General features: G+C 42.6%; 1 protein-coding gene across 7 annotated transcripts in view; it reads left to right on the top strand.

Annotated features, from left to right (window-relative positions):
* Nucleotides 1-22,663, top strand: part of mapk8ip1b (mitogen-activated protein kinase 8 interacting protein 1b) — a 150,414-nt gene that overhangs the window by 69,985 nt on the left and 57,766 nt on the right. Inside the window, exon 3 of one of the 7 annotated variants that reach the window (XM_043705592.1) lies at nucleotides 20,305-20,369. The exons of 5 other annotated variants lie outside the window; for them this stretch is intronic. The gene's annotated coding sequence lies outside the window, so the exon portion shown is untranslated. Of the gene's footprint in view, nucleotides 1-20,203; nucleotides 20,370-22,663 lie in introns of those variants that run through there. One more of the 7 variants, XM_043705591.1, reaches the window with a different exon arrangement.

Below are 22,663 nucleotides of genomic sequence, written 5' to 3'. Positions count from 1 at the left end.
TTCCTTCTACGATGTGATCTATCTTTTGTCACTTGGGAGGGACCTTTTTCAATGAGAACAAGGTTATGGAGGAAGCCAAACCCAGCTACGTTCCCCATAGCAATGCCCTGACCAAGCAGAATCTATCTGCCTGGCCTGAGTTTAATTAGTTAACCAACCATTCTTGCTCTGACTCCATATCAGCCATGGTCCAAACAGCGCCCTCTTGTCTTGTATGAATTGTTATTCCCTCTTCTAAATACGCTTTTTAAAAAATGTCTCAATCTTGAGTGTCTCATATTAGTGAACTAATTCCTTAGTAAAGCGAACATTCCTATTCATTTCCTACATTGATTAACAGGCTTGAAGATAAGCAAAGGTCAACTTACAGCCCATCCATTCTGATAATGGCAAGTTGTGGAAAACAGTTGAGTATTAATAATGAAAAAAATGATCGTTCTAAATGCTATGTCAACAAACACCCATTGAAATTGCAAGAACACTTTTTTTTCAACTGGCATACATTGACAAGTATTTTTTTTTAAGGGCAGTCTATTTAAGTAACCTGGCCTATCTATACTTCACAAGAATTCATCACTTCTCTGAAGATTTGCAACACCCACAGTATGAGGCCCACCCTCATGAAAATGGGAACTTTTTGAGGTCTACACTGAATTCAAATAACTGCTGAATTTGAATTCTCACATTTGGAAGTCACTCCCTGTCCTTGTTCAACCCACCTCCACAAAAAATGTGTTCTGTTGGATATAACACTATCACTCAATCAAAATTAATCTACTTACCTTTTTTCATTGGTGACCTTGCCAGAGATAGCCACATTCACTGGCCAGAGAGCAGTTTAAGAGCGAGCCACATTGCTGTAGGCCAGACAAGGTAAGGGTGGCAGTTTCCTTTCTGAAAGGACTTCAGTGAACCAGCTGAATTTTTCCAAAAATCAACAATGGTTCCATGGACATCAATAGGCCCTTAAGTCGAGATTCTTTATTGAATTCAAATTCCACCAACTGCTGTGGTGGGATTTGAACTGAGATAGAACATGGAACATTACAGCACAGTATAGGCCCTTCAACCCTTGACGTTGCACCAACCTGTGAAGTTAATCTGATGACCACCTAACCTACACTGTTCCATTATTATCCATATGTATGTCCAATGCCTGTTTAAATCCCTTTAACATTGGCGAGCCTACTACTGTTGCAGGCAGGCAGTTCCATGCCCCTCCTACTCTTTGAATAAAGAAACTACCCCTAATATCTGTCCGAAATCTCTCACCCCTCAATTTAAAGCTATGTCCCCTTGTGTTAGCCTTCACCATCTGAGGAAAAGAGTTCTCACTGCCCATCCTACCTAATCCTCCGATTAGCTTGTATGTCTCGACTAAGTCACCTCTCAACCTTCTCTCCAATGAAAACAGCCTCAGTTCCCTCAGCCGTTCCTTGTAAGACCTTCCTTCCATACCAGGTAACATCCTAGTAAATCTTCTCTGCACCATTTTTAAAGCTTCCACATCCTTCCCATAATGCGGTGACCAGAGCAGCACTCAGTACTCCAGGTGCGGCCTTACCAGTGTCTTGAACAGCCGAAGCATGACCTCGTGGCTCTGAAAGCCAACTCAATCCCCCTACCAACAAACGCCATACCAACATACCATGTGCCTTCTTAACAACCTTATCAACCTGGGTGGCAACTTTGAGGGATTTATGCACCACAACACAGATCTCTGTGCATCTACACTGCCAAGTGTTTTAGCCAAGTACTCTGCATTCCTGTTATACTTCCAAAGTGATGATCTAGAGTATTAGCTGGATTTCTGGATTAAGGGATAGTGACAATACTACTAAGCCATTGCCTCCCCTCAGGAAAGATGTTCTCTGTACAGCAGAGCAGAGGGTGGACTTAATGTAGAATGTGAAGGTTGTCCATCATAGCGGTTTTGTAGTTTGGGTCCACACTTTGAAATGTTGAGATGAATAAGAGCTGATGTGACTGAAACATACAAAATTCTTAGAGGCTGCTTTCCCTGGCTGGAGACTCTAAAACTGAGCAGTATAGTCTCTGGATAAAGGGCTGAATATTGAAAGACTGAAACTAGAAGGTCTTTTTAAACTAGAGGGTCTTTTTAAATTTAAAGTTGTGAATTTTTGGAATTCTACCCCAAGAGCACTGTGGATGCTCACTGAGAGTAAGCAGTGAGCCTTGTTCAAGACATGGATTGGTATATTTTTAGATTCAACATAAAGTAAAGGATGGGGATAATAAATGAGGATATTGGTAAAAGGTGGGGTAGAGGTTATGATCTTGTTGGATGGTAGAGCAGTTTGAAGGGCTGATAAGGCAAATTGTGAAGAATAACTATTTCATCAGATTCTGCAAAGTTCATGATATATTGTTATCAAGGGCTTCGTTTGTGGCTTTTTAAAAAGCAGACTCTTAATAAGAACATACTGATCTAGTGATGGATCAGCTTCTACCAAAGAAGGCTAATCAACCAGCCTGCCTGCTTGTTTTTGTATCATGTTATAGACATTCCACCCTAACTAAGTTATTTCCTCTGAGGGGACAGATTTGATGTAAAAAGAGAACATCACAATCAAGTGAACATGTCAAGTGTATCACCAAAATTTAAAGGTATGGCATTGAAGTGTTATCAAAAAGGTCACAGGACTCCACTCTGCTTTCTAGCCAGAGGCTGCCAGACCTGCTGAGTTACTCCAGCAATTTCTGTTTGTGTTTGACTTGCAGCATCTGCAGCTCTTTGCTTTTTATTTATGAAATCCCCAGGACCTGATCAGGTATACCCTAAAACACTGTGGGAAGCTAGGGAAGTGATTGCTGGGCCTCTTGCTGAGATATTTGTATCATTGGTCACAGGTGAGGTGCCAGAAGACTGGAGGTTGGCTAACGTGCTGCCACTATTTAAGAAAGGTAGTAAGGACAAGCCAGTGAACTATAGACCAGTGAGCTTGATGTCTGTGGTGGGCACGTTGGAAGGAATCCTGAGGAACAGGATGTACATGTATTTGGAAAGGCAAGGACTGATTAGGGATAGTCGCTGTGACTCTATGCATGGGAAATCATGTCTCTCAAAATTGATTGTGTTTTGAAGAAGTAACAAAGAGGATTGATGAGGGCAGAGCGGTAGACGTGATTTTTATGGACATCAGTAAAGTGTTCAACAATGTTCCCCATGGGAGACTGGTTAGCAAAGTTAGATCTCATGGAATACAGAGAACTAGCCAGTTGGATACAGAACTGGCTCAAAGGTGGAAGGCAGAGGGTGATGGTGGAGGGTTGTTTTTCAGACTGGAGCCCTGTGACCAGTGGAGTGCCACAAGGATTGGTGCTGGGTCCTCTACTTTTCAGTTATATAAACTATTTGGATATGAGCATAAGAGGTATAGTTGGTAAGTTTGCAGATGACACCAAAATTGGAGGTGTAGTGGACAGAGAAGACAGTTACTCCGGATTACAACAGGATCGTGACCAGATGGGCCAATAGGCTGAGAAGTGGCAGATAGAGTTTAATTCAGATAAATGCAAGGAGTTGCATTTTGGGAAAGCAAATCTTAGTAGGACTTACACACTTAATGGTACAGTCCTAGGAATGTTGCTGAACAAAGAGACCCTTGGAGTGCAGGTACATAGCTCCTTGAAAGTAGAGTTGTAGGTGGATATGATAGTGAAGAAGGCGTTTGGTATGCTTTCCTTTATTGATCAGATATTGAGTGCAGGAGTTGGGAGGTCATGTTGCGTCTGTACAGGATATTGGTTAGGCCACTTTTGGAATATTGCGTGCAATTCTGGTCTCCTTCCTATTGGAAGGATGCTGTGAAATTCAAAAGGGTTCAGAAAAGATTGGCAAGGATGTTGCCAAGGTTGGAGGGTTTGTGATATAGGGAGAGGTTGAACAGGCAGGGGCTGTTTTCCCTGGAGCGTCCAAGGCTGAGGGGTAACCTTACAGAGATTTATAAAATCATGAGGGGCATGGATAGGGTAAATAAACAAAGTCTTTTCCCTGGGGTGAGGGAGTCCAGAACTCGAGAGCATAGATTTAGGGTGAGAGGGGAAAGATATAAAAGAGACCTAAGGAGCAAACTTTTCTCTCTCGGGTGGTGTGTGTGTGTTGAATGGGCTGTCAGAGGAAGTGGTGGAGGCTAGTACAATTGCAACATTTAGAAGGCACTTGGATGGGCATATGAATAGGGAAGGGTTTAGAGGGATATGGGCCGGGTGTAGGCAGGTGGGACTAGATTGGGTTGGGATATCTAGTCGGCATGGATGAGTTGGACCGAAGTGTCTGTTTCCTTGCTGTACATCTGACTCTGATCACCCATTCAGACATGATCTCAAGGGGAAAATTCCCCATGTTACATCCAGTATGAGTTTATAGCTCTCTCTATTGACTCTCTAACACCCTGCAGCACTGTCTCCAATACATCTCTTGGCTACTTGGCATATTTTTCAAGTGAATCTGATAGGATATGTTAATTTGCAAAGTTTTTTGTTTTGTATGAAAAGCACTTTCCTGAAGGAAATGTTAGTTGGGAGTGGTAAAGTTGATTTTTGTTTTGTCAGTGTTTTTTGTTAGTTGTAATTCTTCAATGCTTAACTCAGCCACTTGAAAATGGTTCCATTAATCAATCGTTGAGGATTATTTTGCATGTAGAAAGTTGATAGAACCATTCCTTGATTGAGATTGTGACTACCTAGCACTTCGGCAAGGTCCACTTCAGAGACCTATGGTTTTAACTGACTTCCAATTTTAAAAAAACTTGGACTAAATTCAACACCTTTTTTTGATTAATTTCTAAACAAAACATTTTCAATCAAGTACCCCAGAGGTAATCAATCGGAGATGATTGTAGGTCAGTTAGGCATAATCTTTGACTGGAATCTTCCACCTTTGTTCAGTGTTCCTGTTGATAAATGTTCTGTGTCTTCCCTTTCGAATGCTGACATGTGGGATCATCTTCAGGGATTTACACACACTGAATATCAGGTGTGCTCTTCCTGAAGGCATGTCCTTGGTTGTTTGCTGATCCTTCATCCTAAGCTGTTTTCTTTGTTTCTGTCAGGGGTGACTTGCTATTGCTTTCCACTCTCAAGGGCAGGACAACAGGCAAGTCCCAAGTCAGTCTTAGAATAAGAATCAAATCTTCATTCCTGGTGTTAACTGGCAGCATACTCCTAACACTTAATCACCTGAGCTACCCAAGCTTCTGATATGTAGAATACAGTTTGCGAAAGCACTCACTAACAAATCCTATCATGGATATCCATCGGTGAGTTGGTGCTGAAGGTTGCCCTGTCAGATGGAAGGAATACATTCCATGCCGTCATTTTGACGAGGAGCAGGGGACGCCTTCTCTGTGTCCTGGGCTGAATATTTATCTCTCAACCACCCACCGCTTTTCGTTTTAGAAAATAGGTTGATTATTTTGGCCGTACTTTAGCAAACCTACAGATTCAGGGCTCCCAGCTCTCCCATTCAGTGTCTCTTGACCTGCTCAAAAATTGAGGCCACCTTCACTGAATCATGGTCTTTCTGTCAGTGTCCCAAACAATACTATTCTTGGGTTTGTCCTGTTCAACTGTAGGATAGACCTAATAAATGTAGTGGTACTGTGGAGGAAGTGCTGTCCAAAACTTTGATTTCAGATCCCATGGAGTCTCATGGCATCAGGGCAAACATGGGCAAGGAAGCTTCCTCATGGTTACTACTTACATACTCCTGATGATGAAGGTAGCAAGGATGCAGTGTACTCTGTGGGAGATTTTAATGTCCCTCACCAAGGGTGGTAGCACCAAAACTGACCAAACTGGTCAAGCCCTGAAGGACAAATCAACCACACTGGAAACCTGATTGGTCATTAGAAAAGTGGGCAAACTTGTTTGATTCTGCCTTCTACTGCATCTGTCAATGATAAGTTGGGAGTGGTTAATGCTCAGTCCTTTGTAGAAGCCTAATCCTGACTTAACATTGGAAGGTATGATCAATGTGTCATGTATACTAGCACCACATTAGATGCAGAAAAAAATCGATCCCCCAAGTTGCAGTATCCGTGAAGTCCTGTGCGCTATCAGCAGTACAACTGTTATCAGCCACATTCTGTAACCTCATGGCCTGAGAAGTCCCATCACTCTTACGTTGTCAGAAGTCACATGACAACCAGCCTCCGGCAACTGTCTGTGTGGGATTTGCACATTCTCCCCATGTCTGCGTGGGTTTCTGCAGGGTGCTCCAGTTTCCTCCCACAGTCCAAAGATGTGCAAGTTAGGTGAACTGGCTATGCTAAATTGCCCATAGTGTCTGGGGATGTGTAGGTTAGATGCATTAGTCGGGGGGTAGAAGGTGTGGGTCTGGGTGGGTTACTCTTAGAGTCGGTGTGGACTTGTTGGGCCAAATGGCCTGTTTTCACACTGTAGGGATTCTATGATTTATGTAAACCAGGTTATAGTCCAACAGGTTTATTTGAAATCACAAGCTTTTAGAGCAGCAATTTCAAATAAATGTGTTGGACAGTAACCTGGTGTTGTGACTTCTGACTTTGTCCACACTGGTCCAACAGCAGCACCTCCACATCAACTCTTCCATGGAACCTGCATTCAATGAAGACTATAGGGGAGTATGAGGGAGAGGGAGTATGAGGGAAGTTATAATACGGGACCACATACAAGCTTAACAGTAGAAGTAAGGACCTACAGACAGCTAATGTAACAGATGAAAATTCTGCAGTCTTGCACATTCAGTCTGAATGGTAATGGTCAGTTAAACAATTAACTGGAAGAAGAGGTTCTGAAATAATTTTTTTAATAACAACGGAGTCCAGAAGCCAAACGTAGATGATCCATTGTGGACTCATCACTGATGCCACTGGACAGACCATTTGATTCCCTCCATGTGATCTCAAGAAATGACAATGAAAACAGTCATCTATCTAAACATCACCTCAACTTGAGCCCTGAATACTTGTGCTCCAAAAATCTGTTTCTGACTAAGCTGTTTCAGTTGAGCTACAGCACCAACATCCTGCCAGCAAAGTGTGGAAACTTAATTGGGCAAGTCCTGGGTGAAAAACGGCAGAAGTCCATCCTGGCTAGTACACTGTGGAATGTGACACAGATACTGTTATCAAATGACACTTCTTTCCCCTTCAGTAACCTACTTACTGATGCATTGCTTGAGTTCTGCCAAGGCCACTTACCTGCAGATCTTATTCCAGCCTCAACCCAAATATGGATAATTAAAGCTGAATTCCAGAGGTAAGGAGAGAATGACTGCCCTTAACTTGTTTGCCGAGTGTGGCTTTACGGAGCCCTAGTGAAAATGAAGTCTGTGGTACTGGGGGTGGGGAGGCGACTTTCCATTGGCTAGAAGTCAGCCTGGCACAAAGGAAGATGGTTATAGTTGCTGGAGGCCAGTCTTGTCAGACCCAGGGCATCATTGAAGGAGTTTCTCAGCCATTATTCCAACACTCAACACTCGCTCCATATAAACATCCATGCATGGTAGCAGCAGTGTATGCTGTCTACAGAGTTCATAGCACCTTCCTGATCTTTACCATCTGGAAACAGAAGGGCAGCAGTCACGTGGAAATGCCACAACTAACAGGTATCCTTCAAAGTCTCATACCATCTTTGACTTGGGAAAAATACTGTTCGCTGGAAGAATCCTACATTTCCTACTCCCACTGAGTGGACTTACACTACATAGACTGCAGCAGTTCAAAACAAAAGCTTGTCAGCGTCATCTTGATGGCAAATGGTGCTGGATAACTAATGCCTGGGACATTCAGTGAACAACTGATAGAAACAAATGAGTTTAGGCAAATAGGGATAGCAGGATGTTCATGTGGAGCACAAATAGCACCGTAGATGCGTTTGATCAATTGGCTACCAATGTGCTTGCTGTATGTACTTTGTAATTCAATATAAATGCAAACCTAATTAGATTGAACCATTTCCTGTTGCAGTGACACCATTTCACAATAGATCAGTAACTAACTGGAAAAGAAGTAAATTAGACAACTGAAGGTCATTGGTTTTCTGTCAAGGAGTGTATTGATTTTACTGTTACCTTCCTGCTACTCCAGGACTGTCAAAAGATCAGGATTTGCCTTCCGATCAGGAATATGTTCCAAATCTTTGGACCTGTTCAAAGTGACAGATTTGAATCTATCTCTCAGCTTTTATTTTTAGCATTTTTGCATTTGTGCATTTATATTTAATTGTATTCTGTCTGTGAACCGGGAATGTGTACGATGTCTGGCAATCATCATTGCCAATCAGGATCATGCCTTAAATCCTTTTAGAAGCAACAAAGCAAATATTTTTAATAATGGAGGGCAGCGAGAGGGATGAAGATATTTTCTTGAGCTGATCTGGAATGCCCAGCCAATAATAACGTCTGTGTTGTTAAACTCTGATTAATTTGAGGAAAGGCACCAGAAGAAATGCAAATTAAACAGACAGTGCATGACGTTTAGTATACTGAAGTAGGCTATTTGGCCCTGGCAGACTGGTGTTTTCCACACAAGCATCCCCTCACCATACTTATTTTATCAGCATATCTTTCAATGTTCATATTCTGTTCACAGAAGATGAATTAAAGGCCACTGATTCACTTTTCTTCACTTGAACCTGACTGATCCTCAATGGAGTAAGAATCAAATGAGGTTGACGTTGCTGCCATTTTGGTTCATTTTGATTAGCTCAGACACACCCTCATTCCACCTTATCGCAGCACCAATAACCATTTACTGAATCCACAATATATTTCACTGGATTGTCATGTAACTGGCTGGGTTTTGAATTAATTGACTGATGACTAGTTGCTGTTGAATAGAATAACTACAGTTCCAAATCTGAGCAGACCCATCTGGCTGCTCACCCTCCACATGGGGAATTCAGAAGCTTCGTCTGTGTTAATTGCTATAGATACAATAGTAGAAACAAGTTGCGTTTTTCTTTATACAGCATTGAAAGCTTGATTTCTAATCTCCCAAGGTGCTTTGTAGAGGCATCAGACAACATTTGACAAAAGCCACAAAGGGGATGCTAGGGCAGATGACCAGAGGTTTATGCAAAAAAGTACATTGCAAAATGAACTCAAAAGGAAGACTTGCATCTCTATCAGGACCACAGTATATCATGACCAGTTAATACCCCTCCCGTTATGATATTGGTGTACTGAAGGGGGGGGGCCTTCAAGGAGAGTTGGAGGTTTATGGAGTGATTCCTCAAGGTTTGTACCTCTTGCTGCCATTGACAGGCATGTCACCACCAACTATAAAAATTAGGGATGTGCAAACAGCTCGTGTTGGAGTGCGGACATCTCCAAGGGTGATTCGGGTTGACAGCGAGATCACAGATGGAGAAAGCGTGCAGAGGTTTTGGAAACCAGGATGAGAATTGTAACCTGAAGGTATTGCATAACCAGAAACTAGTCTTGATACATGAACAGACTTTGATGCAGTTTAGGTTTATGGAGGATGAAAGAAGTGAGGTTAATGTGGAAAGCATTGGGATATTAAATCAGTGGAACGAAAATCAACTGAAATTTGTGCCCCATTTGCTTTCAGTCTATTTCATCATCCCAACCTCTATCCCTGTCCTCTTAAAGTCTGGGTATAGTGAAGTCATGAATGAGGGTTTCCAGAATAGTTGATCTGAGAGAATAACAAAGGTAAATGATGTCAAAGCTCTAGTAATGCATGTAGAACATGGTGCTATGGAACAGGCCAGACTCCCTCAACTCACTTCAAGAAAGTAGCCCAGACCCTAACTTTGCTAGTTGTTTTAAACAGGTATAATGTGGATATTCCACGAGGGATGCAGCTGGTCAAACCACTCAGTTTTAAACAAAACAGAATCTAGTTACCAGATTGCCGAATGAAACACAAACAGAAGAGAACAGAATATAGAATAACGTCACCTATCCAAAAGCATGACAGATTATTGCAACTTAATGATCCAAAATCTTACAAAAATCCCCATACACACCTCTAGGCAAAAAAGGCAAAGTCAAACACAGGATCATGAGAGAGATTCAACATCATCTTCCATGTCACTGTTTCTTGGATCAGCAGCCTCAAAGAACAGCCAGAGTACTAAAAAACCAAACCAAACCAGAGAAAAGCTGAGCTGGGAGAACTGGCCACTCCCCTTTCATTATACAAGTGTTGTTTTAAACTTGAAAGCCTTTTGTCTGAGGCAGTATCTATTAACTATAATCAAATGGGCTCTAAAACCCTTCACACCCTAGACTTTTCAGAATCACTGCTTTTTCAACCTCTTAGGGTGGAGGGAGCCAAGGACAGCATAACCTTGCTAAAGGATCAGCATTGTCACATAAGCTGGGGTCACAGGATAATGAATAAACCGTTTAGAACTGATGAAAAAGGTGTTCATCCAGACAGTGGTGAGCCAATGGAATTCGCATCCACAGAAAGAAATCAAGGCCCAAACATTGCATAATTTCAAAAAGGAGTTGCATATAGCACTTGAGGCAAAGGATCAAGAGATTTTGGGGGCGTGAGGGAAAAGCAGGAACAGGCTATTGAATTGGATCATCAGCCATGATTATAATGAATGGCAGAGCAGGCTAGACGGAATGAGTGACCTACTCCTATTTTCAAAGTTAAAAATCATAACACCAGGTTTATTTGGAAGCACTAGCTTTCGGAGTGCTGCTCCTTTTTATTAGGTGGTTGTAGTTGTGATCAGGTGATCCTATTTGCAATGTTTCTAAATTAGAGTTCCTTTCCTGGCAAAAGAAAAGACTGAGGAATGGTCTAATTGAGGCCTTCAAGATAAAGGAAAGTATTTCCAGGGCAGTGTGGCGGCTCACTGGTTAGCACCAGAGTCCCGGATTCAATTCCATCCTCGGGTGACTGTGTGGAATTTGAACATTCCCCCATGTCTCCTTTTGGGTGCTCCGCTTTCCTCCTGTAGTCCAAAGAATGTGTAGGATAAGTGGAATGGCCTTGATAAATTGCTTGTTATTTCCAGGGGTGTGCAGGTTAGGTGGATTAACCATGGGAGATGGAGGGTTTCAAGGATAGGGGTGGACAGGTAGGTTTGGGTAGGATGCTGTTTGGAGGGTTGTTGTGGACTCAATGGGCTGAATGGCCTGCTTCCACACTGTAGGCATTCTATTGATTCTACCTGGTGAGAAAATCTAACATCAGGAGTCATGAATACAAGAAGCATTAAATCCATTAGGATACTTGTTGAAATGTATTCACTTTTAGTGGTAAGAAATGTGGACCTACCCCACAATGCAGTAGAGACATAGGTAAGTAGAAGTTACATCACAGATGAAATGAAGCTCACAAAGGGCCCCTCTGATGGGGCCCACTCACGAGAATCTGCTTCCTTGCTGAAGATTTAATGTGACTTGATGTACCTTTTGACAATTGCTTTTTTTCTCTCTGTACTGAAGGCATTACTTTATTTCTCTAGCCACATCACAATGCTCTAAACTTGGCATCCGTTATCTCTAATTGTTTTTCATTATGCTTGCAGCTGATCCAATGCTGACTCTTGTTACAGATTGCTGCTTAGTACACAGCACACTGACTCCTCACACCCATTCCACCATTGCCATTGTTGGCATCAATTGACACAACGTCAATAGATAAATAGAAGTCTTTAATACCCACAAGTGGGGAGCAGCCAAATAAAGCAAAAAATACTGTGGATGCTAGAAAACTGAAATGCAAGCAGAAAATGCTGGAAAATAGTCAGCAGGTCAGATAGCTTTTCTGTTTGTTTTTGTGATTTTTTTTAAAAGGTTTAGCCCTACATTCAATGGCTTCTATCAGAACTGGGAGATAGTTCAAGGATTGAGCAGCTTACAGCAAATACAGGGAGAGGGGTGGGGGGAAAGGGTTGGCAAGAACATTAAGTCTGCAACAGAATGGAAGGAGAGATTTAAATGGTGCAAGACCAAAGGTTTACATAAAGGAACATTAAACTACTGTACCTGTCTATAAATGATTGCAATTAGAGTCAACTGTTTCTAATTTGCTCATTTTTAATGAGCTTATTTTTCCACTTAGTGTGCACATCAAGAGTGGGGGGTGGGGTGGGGGGGGGGAGGTATTATGCAATAGCGATTGTTCGCTGAACTCTGTCCCGTTTTGAGAGAAGAGGAAATTAAATATTCCTTGTGAAAGCACAGCCTGGGGCTGAAATATCCCAGTGCTTATTCTTGCAATTTATTTCACATTTCAGCAGAGCAATGCTGAGACAGGGGAATGTCATCTGGGGATAAAAGGGTCAGACCAACATCTAAGACTCTGACTGATTTAGTTCATTGTGCAACCTTTCTTTGTTTTTTTATTGGTACTCCCAACAGGAGTCCCGATCCTGGGGATTTTCAGAGTAGGCAATGGCTGCTTCCTAGTTTCCAGCTTTGGGTTGATGTGATTGATTCCCTGCTCTTGCCATGCTGCCATAATGGCACAGAGGCCATTGGGCCCATTGAGTTCTTGCTGGCTCTTGCATGGATCTCAAGCAGTTCCACTTGTCCCATTCTCCTGCTCTATCTTTGTGGAACTGAGATTTAGTTTCCTCTAAAATTCACCCAATTAACTTTTTTAAAAAAATCAACGTTCACCTCCGTCTTCATCACTGTTTGCAGGCAGTGTGTTTCAAGTCTTTACTGCCTGCTCAAAAAAATGAGGCTTTATCTTGCATGTATGCTCTTGCTTAAAAAAAACTTAAATCTGGCAATGCATAGAAAATCCTCTTGTACCATCAGGTGAGGAAACCAGCCTTCCTTTTTCTAAAACTGTCTACAACTCTCTCAAATATCCCCTCATTCATCTTTTGTTCCAAGAAGAACATCTCTAGCCTCTCCAATCTAACCTTTTTTGTATCAAATCTCTTATCTCTTCCATCATTCTGCTCCATCATCACCGCACTGTCTCAAGGATATTCTTTCCTTTTCTAAAGCGTAGACTCAGCCCAGCTATCATTAAATAGAATGGAGAGGATTCTGAAGAAGTTTCCCAGCCTAGTACGAGCAATGAGGGACATGAGTTGTGCAAGTGGGGAGAAGTTGTTTAGTCTACTTAGAAAGTTTGTAAAGTCATGGAGTTTTGATAGACAAAGGAAGGAGAAACTATTTGCACTGATAGGACAGAAATTTGAGATGAGTTGGGAAAAAAACCTGGATCAGGCAATTGTGTAAAATGCAAAATGTCCAGATTACAGAGGAGGAAGTGCTGGATGTATTGAAATGGTTAAAGGTGGATAAATCCCCAGGACCTGATCAGGTGTACCCAAGAACTCTGTGGGAAGCTAGAGAAGTGATTGCTGGGCCTCTTGCTGAGATATTTGTACCATCGATAGTCACACGTGAGATGTCGGAAGACTGGAGGTTGGCAAACATGGTATCACTGTTTAAGAAGGGTGGTAAAGACAAGCCAGGGAACTATAGACCGGTGAGCCTGACCTCAGTGGTGGGCAAGTTGTTGGAGGGAATACTGAGGGACAGGATGTACATGTATTTGGAAAAGCAAGGACTGATTAGGGATAGTCAACATGGCTTTGTGCTTGGGAAATCATGTCTCTTAAACTTGATTATTTTTGAAGAAGTACAAAGACGATTGAGGGCAGAGCATTAGATGTGATCTGTATGGACTTCAGTAAGGCGTTTGACATGGTTCCCCATGGGAGACTGATTTAGCAAGGTTAGATCTCACGGAATACAGGGAGAACTAGCCATTTGGATACAGAACTGGCTCAAAGGTAGAAGACAGAGGGTGGTGATGGAGGGTTGTTTTTCAGACAGGAGGCCTGTGACCACCACAAGGTCTGGTGCTGGGTCCTCTACTTTTTGTCATTTACATAAATGATTTGGATGCGAGCATAAGAGGCACAGTTAGTAAGTTTGCAGATGACACCAAAATTGGAGGTGCAGTGGAAAGCGAAGAGAGTTACCTCCGATTACAACAGGATCTGGACCAGATGGGCCAATGGGCTGAGAAGTGGTAGATGGAGTTTAATTCAGATAAATGCAAGATGCTGCATTTTGGGAAAGCCAATCTTAGCAGGACTTATACACTTAATGGTAAGCTCCTAGGGAGTGTTGCTGAACAAAGAGACCTTCGAGTGCAGGTTCATAACTCCTTGAAAGTGGAGTCGCAGGTAGATAGGATAGTGAAGAAGGCGTTTGGGGTCAGGGAGTCCAGAACTAGAGGGCATAGGTTTAGGGTGAGAGGGGAAAGATATTAAAGACACCCAAGGGGCAACTTTTTCAGAGAGGGTGGTATGTGTATGGAATGAGCTGCCAGAGGAAGTGGTGGTGGCTGGTACAATTGCAACATTTAAGAGGCATTTGGATGGGTATATGAATAGGAAGGGTTTGGAGGGATATGGGCCGGGTGCTGGCAGGTGGGACTAGATTGGGTTGGGATATCTGGTCGGGTTGGACGGAACGGTCTGTTTCCATGCTGCACATTACTATGACTCTGAGTAAGCATTTTTACACAGCAAGTTCTTTTTAATCTAGAATGCACCATATGAAAGGCAAATTCAACAGTAGCTTTCAAAGAGGAATTGGATTAATAGAACCACTGCAGGATGCCATCAAGCCTGTGCTGGCTTTCTGAAAGGAGAAAGTGAGGACGGCAGATGCTGGAGAGTCCGTCTAAAAGTGTGGCGCTGGGAAAGCGCAGCAGGTCAGGCAACGTCTGAGGAGCAGGAGAGCCAATGTTTCGGGCACCTTCTGATGAAGGGCTTAAGCCCGAAACATCGGCTCTCTTGCTCCTCAGATGCTGCCTGACCTGTGATTTTTCCAGTGCCACATTCTTTGACTCTGGTTTTCTGAAAGAGCAGTCTAGCTGGTCCCATTCCCTGCCTGTTTCCCCAGAGTTCTGCAAGTTCTTTTAGTTCAGGTGCTTATCCTGTTCACTCATGGAAATCAGGATTGAACCTGCCTCCACCACCCTTTCTCAGGCAGGATAATTGAAATCACTCAGTACATTAAAATATTTTTAATCCATTATCTTTCAGTCCCCCACTCCCCACTGACTTCAACTCTGGTCAGCTGGTTCCCGATCATCAACACTGGAAGGGGGCTCCTTTTCAGAGCTGTGGAAGGACACCTAGTGGGACTACTTCACAGCTCTTTCAAAGAGCTAGCACAAAGACAATGGGCTGAATGGCAGGAGAGGGATGTTGTAGGATGATGTGGGAAGAGTTAATTTGGATGACAGCCCTGTCTGATTGTGTGACTGTCACCATGTGCTCCCCTCCCTCTTGTTTGTTTTGTCTCTTAGTTGGGGGTGGATATATTAAGTCGTCCTATAATCCCAAGGCATGGCTCCGCCTGTTTCCAAATGAAATGTTGTAAAATTAAATACACACAGCCTTTGAGCATGATCATCTTTCCTACATTACAAGTGAGAAAGCACTGTTCCTGTTTTTGAATATTCAGATCTATATTAATGTAAATATGGAATACAAACAGAAGATTGTTCTTCATTTTATATGTACAAGCGCTTCTTAGTACAAGCGACTGCATCTGGATTTACAATGGATAATCATTGATATACTGCAGATGCAAAATCTCTGTCAGAATTGACATTGAGCTGGTAATGATACTGTGAAATGTCAAATGCTAACCTTTTGGTTAACAAATGATTGTAGATCCAACGATGTACAAGTGTTAAAATACTGCACACTATACATTGCTTCCTACATGAAAATATTTGCATTTCATATTCACCATGACCGGTAATGTTAAAATGCTAGTTACTGCCTGAAATGTATTCTGCGTTTGGAAATAGATATGGATAGTTTTTTTAAAAAACCATCATTTTATTTACTTTAAAACAAGATCCAACTCTCTCCCACCACAAAAGAGCACACTTTTTAAAATTTCAAATACAGGCTTCAGTTCAATGTTACATTGAAATGTAAGCAAATCAATTCACCCCTTCAGCTGACCCAGCCTGACAGTCTCCATAAATCTGAATGAAGTGAAAATACTCTTGCCACTGGACGAGTACAGCTCTAGCACTGCTTTATTCTGGGTGGGGTCGATCTTAAAGCTAGCCACCATCTTCGGCCTTCATTCTCTTGAATGCCGACATTCGGTGGCTGGAGTGTGAACCATCCACGTGAATCACTGCAACAAATTACCAAGGCTTCTTTGGTACCCTCCCAGATTGATTAGATTAGATTACATTACAGTATGGAAACAGGCCCTTCGGCCCAACAAGTCCACACTGACCCGCCAAAGCGCAACCCACCCATACCCCTACATTTACCCCTATACCTAACACTACGTGCAATTTAGCATGGCCAATTCACCTGACCTGCACATCTTTGGACTGTGGGAGGAAACCGGAGCACCCGGAGGAAACCCACGCAGACACGGGGAGAACGTGCAAACTCCACACAGTCAGTCGCCTGAGACGGGAATTGAACCCGGGTCTCTGGCGCTGTGAGGCAACAGTGCTAACCACTGTGCCAACGTGCCCCCCTCCAAGCAACACTCTGTCCTGACTTAGAGGATTCTACATAGAATCATGCAGTACAAAAAGAAACCTTTTGGTCAAAACTAGTCCTACGTATGTGTTTTATCCATATTCCTCTCCGTCTTACAAAAGCCAGTCATGAGGAAGGGTCACCAGACCTGAAACATTACCTCTGATTTCTCTTCACAGATGCTGCCAAGCCTGCTGAGCTATTCCAGCAATTTGTTATTGTTTCCTCTAAAGCTTTCCTATTCAAGTGCCTATCCTATTCATGGGCGGCACGGTGGCACAGTGGTTAGCACTGCTGCCTCACAGCGCCAGAGACCTGGGTTCAATTCCCGCCTCAGGCGACTGGCTGTGTGGAGTTTGCACGTTCTCCCCGTGTCTGCGTGGGTTTCCTCCAGGTGCTCCGGTTTCCTCCCACAGTCCAAAGATGTGCAGGTCAGGTGAATTGGCCATGCTAAATTGCCCATAGTGTTAGGTAAGGGGTAAATGTATGGGTGGGTTGCGCTTTGGCGGGTCGGTGTGGACTTGTTGGGCCGAAGGGCCTGTTTCCACACTGTAAGTAATCTAATCTAATCTATCCAAATGTCTACTTTAAATTGTACCCGCATTCCACACTTCCTCTGGCAGTTCACTCCATATACGAATCACCTTCCGTGAAAAAGATGCCCCTTATGTCCCTTTTAAATCTTTCTTTCTCCTCTCCCCTTAATATGCCCACTAGTTTTGAACTCTTGCCCCACGCCAAGGAAAGATGTTTTGCTATTCACCTTATCGTGCCCCTCACGATTTTATAAACATTTTATATGGTCACCCTTAACCTCTGATGCTCCAGTGAATAAAGTTTGAGACAATCCAGCCTCTCCTTGTAACTCAAACCCTCCTGATACTGTTTAAATTAACCTTTGGGGTTAATCAATCCCTGACAAGTGATCGTTGAACTGTTATCAATAACATGATAGTCATGGCTTGTCAGATTTCTTTTTCTGTCTCTCTCATGCATTTTCTGGTTTTAACTTCAACAAAGGGCAGTCAGTCTTACCTCATCCATCATGAGATGCTCCAGATAAGACAATGGAACATTACTGCTGGTGATTCCACTGTCCTATAGTACAAGAAATATCTTTAGAATTTTTTTCTCCAAAAGGTAGTCAAGGCTGGATCTTGAAATGTATTCATGGCTGAATTAGGTTGATTTTTGATCGACAAGGAAGTCAAAGTTATTGGATGCAGGTGAGAGCACAACTGGATGAGCCATGGTTTTATTGAATGGTGGGGCAGATTCAAAGAGCCAAATGGCCTACTCCGACCTTTTTAAGTTATTGGTTGCATCTAACTTTCAATCGAACACACTTGCAGACTAGTTGGTGTCAATAAATTCTAAAATGTGATTGAAATAGAAACCCAGCAGTTCCGTGGTTGGTTAATAGCTGGACTGTAATCTGAGTGGATTCATCCCAGAGCAATTGGATGAGAATCACCTACCATTTTTGCTGGCTGTATATCTGCCAGGCTGTTGACATTGTTCTAATGACAGCATATGAAGAAGACTTGCACAAACTAATCAATATAGTTGTAATGTTTAACTTATCTTATTTTTCTATATGATCTATGAATAACCATAAGGTAATGTACCTTGTTTCTTTATTTCTGTTTGGTATCTAAGATTTGTACCTGTACTTTGTACCCAAGATTGTGCTGTGTGGGGTGACATTTTAATCTTGCCCTGTATTTTTGTACTTGAGTACATGTGACGATAAACCTAATTCTAAAACCATCTAAACGAAACTGATAAAAATGGATTTACGGTCAACTGCAAGAAAATGTACACTAATGACAAAGACAAAGGACATTCCAATTTGTAACCCTACATTAATGGAATTGCTTTTGTTCATTTCTTTGCTATTATTTGGTTGAAATCCGAGGACTTCTGTCTGAACAACAATGAAGGTGTGCCAAGATCATATTGATTAATGCTCACTAATACCTTTTCAGACCATCCGAGACTGGCAACAAATTGTCACCATACCAGAGATGAGCGAATTCTGGAGACATAAGATCATATGAAATAGAATGAATTTAAAACAAGTGTATGTCTCACTGACTGAACAATAAACAATGCCCTGTTTTTGGCCGTCTCTTTCTAAGTCCCCAGTAAAATAGTTATTCAGCCTGTCATTGTCAGTGCTGGACACTTCAAAAGGTGCAAACTCTCCGAAACTGAAGAAAAAAACATGGAATCTGCTTTTAAAATTCAACAATTATCATGTAATATTCTAGTCTCCTATGCTCCTCATCACCTATGTACTCAACATAAAAGACCAGCGTGTTATAGGTAAACACAAAGTTGCCATTCTCCTGATGGACCATAGTGCTACTTTCTCATTAGAGAGAGGACCGATTTTAACCTGGGGGTTGCCATACCCCAGATGAGGGGACCAGTTGAGATGGAGAATCTTTCTTGGTAAATTTGGCCAGTGCAGGAATTGATTCCACGTTGTTGGCATTAGATTGCAATGCGGAATAGCCATACAGCCAGCTGATCTGACCAATTTGTGTGTGGTAATATAAAGGAAAAATGACGGAGTGACTGGTTTTTTTTTGGATTGCTGGAATCTTGGAATTCTCCTCCTAATGGCATTGTGTGTCTACTATGTCAAAAGGGTTATAGCTGTTCAAGGCGACGCCAACTTATCACCTTCCCATGTGAATGATCGAATCTAGTCCATTCACACACCGTGGCATTTACGTAATCTCCTGGGACACATGAAAGGCCAGATCAAAATCCAGGTCAACTTTGGGGAAAGATTCAGGAAAATTGCTTCTAGGGAATCATGTGGTTTGACAACTCTCTGCTGCACCCCCCTCAACAAGCTTACATCAGCTGCTTGAGCCAGGAGCCAGTTGTACAGGCCCACTATATTCTGGGAAGCAACCACCTCCATGGATTGCCTACTATTTTTGGTCTTCACTGTAAACTGGATGTCTGGTCATTTGAGGTGGATACTTGTGGGAGCATGCTGTGCACAAACTGACTGCAATGTTTCCTCCTGTAGGATAGCAAGTGCTATTCAAAAAGCACCTAATTGACTGACTCTAAAATGCTTTGCTATGTCATGCGATTGTGAAAGGCGCCACATAAATGCCAGTCATGCTCTTAACAAATGAGGTACAGTAGTGTAAAGGGAGAAATGGCACAAGATCTAAATGTCTCCCATAACAATGTTATTGGATTAAAACTGACTGTGGATGGTGTCGTGTTTTCAAATTAGGCTGAAGGTTTCTGTTAAAATGACAAATATTTGACCTCAGAATAATAAATATTCATAAAATAGAAATTGCTGCCAAAGATGCTCTCCTCTCTGTGGAATAAACTCCAAAACAGAGTAATTTATTTTTAATATATTACAAGAAAGGTTTGTTTTGAGTCCCCATGATTACTTTATGCCTTGAGAAAAGAATTAATGAGATCTCTGTTCTCCCATTGAAAGCTTTTGATGTTCAATGGCTTCTAGCTACAGTGGTAATAGCAAATTATCCATAACCTGTTCCCATCTTTCAGTATACTGGCTGAATAGCCATTCTAAATCTGGCATGGCCAGTGCTGACCCATCATTACCAACAGGGTGGGTCCTGTTTAGTTGGAGAGAGCTTTAGAAAGGGATGATCTAATGCAGTAACAGATGAGGTAATGAATTCTGCTGGGGCACTGAGAGCTTAGCTGTGTTTGTGTGCTTGTGTGACCGAGTGGAAGAATTAAGCTGCATTGTTTTTTTTTTGTCTGTCCTTTTAATTGACGCTGTGATAGATTCGAAGATGAGCTTTACATTGAGGGAAACAAACTAAGGCCGAGATCTGGATCTTAAACTGAAGGTACGTGGCAAAATCGGACCAGGAATGCTTTTGTCTGCCCCCATTATGAGTAGGGAGTCTGTGAGTAAAGTCCAGTAAGGCTGGCAAATTGGAGACCTTGCCCATGGTAACGGTTAGGTGAATTCCTGCCTGCCAGGTTGGTCGACAGTGTGGTTGGGGACTGGAGAGTCTGGAACTGAAGTATGAATTCCCATCCGAAGCAGCAACCAGGAATCCATCAAGCTGGACCGCAGGCAGTTGGCTTGAGGGAAAAATGGGGTGGTGGGGGGTGAGGGAGAGAGAATTCAGAGCTGCAATTTGATGGAGAGAGCAGTTTGTGGATTTGAATGCTGTCATAATTGGGATTGTTGTGAAGGTGTCAATCTGCAGTTGGGGTGAGTGGGCATTTTGGAATGGAAGGCCTTTGTGTCTGATCATTTTGAGGGATGAAGTGGGTGGTAGGAGTTGGGTTTGCCCACTGTTGGATAGTGTACATGGTGAAAAGGGGCAGTTTGACTTTTAGAATTCCAAGGTTTCCTCTTGCAGCCTGGAGCTTACTTTCTTTCTCTGACATGTAGAAAATGTGAAAATGAGTTTAAACCTTGCTGTTTGGGACTTTTTTTTTTGGCCTGAGATTTGGCTCAAAATTATGACTTGAACCAATGCGGGTGCTCTGTCTCTGCATTCCCTGTCATCTGCATTCTCTCAGTCTCTGACACAATCTCTTTGCTGCCTCACCTTTTTCCCTCGACTTGCCCCTCAGTCTCTCCCTTTCTCCCCTACTCGTGTTCCAGCTGCAAATTGCAGATATGTCTCTGATAATCAAATGGACTTGAATCCAAAGTTTAAAAGAGTTCCCCTGTTTCCTTTTGACTATTGTTCTGCTTGACTGTGGTTTTGTACATTCATTGTGTTTAGCTAAAAATTGGAGGGTAGCTGTAGACTGCATCAGTGGACTAGTCACATGGCAGGGCAGTGGCAAATAGAATTTGACAAAGGTAAGCGGCAGATAAAGGACTTGGGGGTGGGCTAACCAGGCAAGGAATAATACTAATAAATGGTAGGACTATCAAAAGTAATAAAGTTGGAAGGGATTTTAGTGTACTCGAAATCCTGCAAGTAGCAGGGAGGTATGGTGATTAAGACGGCATGGGGACACTTATGTTTTATGCCTTGGCTAATGAATGCAAAAGCAGGGAGAGATTGCTAGAACTGTGTTTTTAAAACACTAGGCTATACCTGTAGCACTGCATGCAATTCTTGTCATCACATTTATAGGAAGGATGTAATTGCACTAGAGAGGTACAGAGGAGATTTTACCAGGATGCTACCAAGGCTGGAGGGTCTGAGCTAGAGGTAACATTGGATAGATTGGGGTCATTTTCCTTTTAAAGCAGTGAAGATTGAGAGGGGACCTGACAGTGGTGTACAAAGTTGAGGGTCATAAACCGAGCAGTTGGGAAGGCGCTTTTTAAATTAGTTGATTCAATAACCGGGGGCCATAGATTTACGATAAGTAGTGGCTGAGAGAAGATTTATTTTCCCACTTAATGGGTAGTGGAAGTCTGGACCTCACTCCTTGAAAGGGTGATTAAGTCACAAACTCTCAAAACATTGTGAAAATATAAATATTGCTCTAACATTCTAGGCATGTGGGCCAATAGGTGAAAAATCAATTAGTCTAGTCAGATCTTTGACCAGGACAAATTGGGCTGAATGATTTCCTTCTGTACTGTAAATGTTTTTGAGATTTTTCTAAATTGCCGTGCTTTAACATCTTTAACACTGGTATTACCACCTTCCCTGTGACAGACGTCAGCCTAACTGGTCTGTAGTTCCCTGCTTTCTATCTCCCTCCCTTTTTGAACAGTTCGCTATATTTTCAACTCTATTGGAGCCTTCCCCAAATCTAGGGAATTTGGAAAATTAAAGCCAGACTCCTCCCTCCCCTTCCTAGACCTCTCCATTTTTATCTTGGGCGACTGACTCAACACAGACATTTACTACAAACCGACCAACTCTCACAGCTACCTAGATTACACCTCCTCCCACCCTGTCCCTGTAAAAACATCATCCCATATCCCCAATTCCTTCGCCTCCGCCGCATCTGCTCCTAGGAGGACCAATTCCATTACCGAACAACTCAGCCTCCTTCTTCAAAGACCACAATTTCCTCTCCGACGTGGTCGATGATGCTCTCCACTGCATCTCCTCCACTTCCCGCACCTCTGCCCTTGAACCCCGCCCCTCCAATCGCCACCAGGACAGAACCCCACTGGTCCTCACCTTCCACCCCACCAACCTCCGGATACATC

This window comes from Chiloscyllium plagiosum, chromosome 16, assembly GCF_004010195.1.
Source record: "Chiloscyllium plagiosum isolate BGI_BamShark_2017 chromosome 16, ASM401019v2, whole genome shotgun sequence".
Taxonomy (NCBI): Eukaryota; Metazoa; Chordata; class Chondrichthyes; order Orectolobiformes; family Hemiscylliidae; genus Chiloscyllium; species Chiloscyllium plagiosum.
The sequence above is the reverse complement of the archived record's forward strand: the minus strand, read 5'-3'. Positions and strand labels throughout refer to the sequence as shown.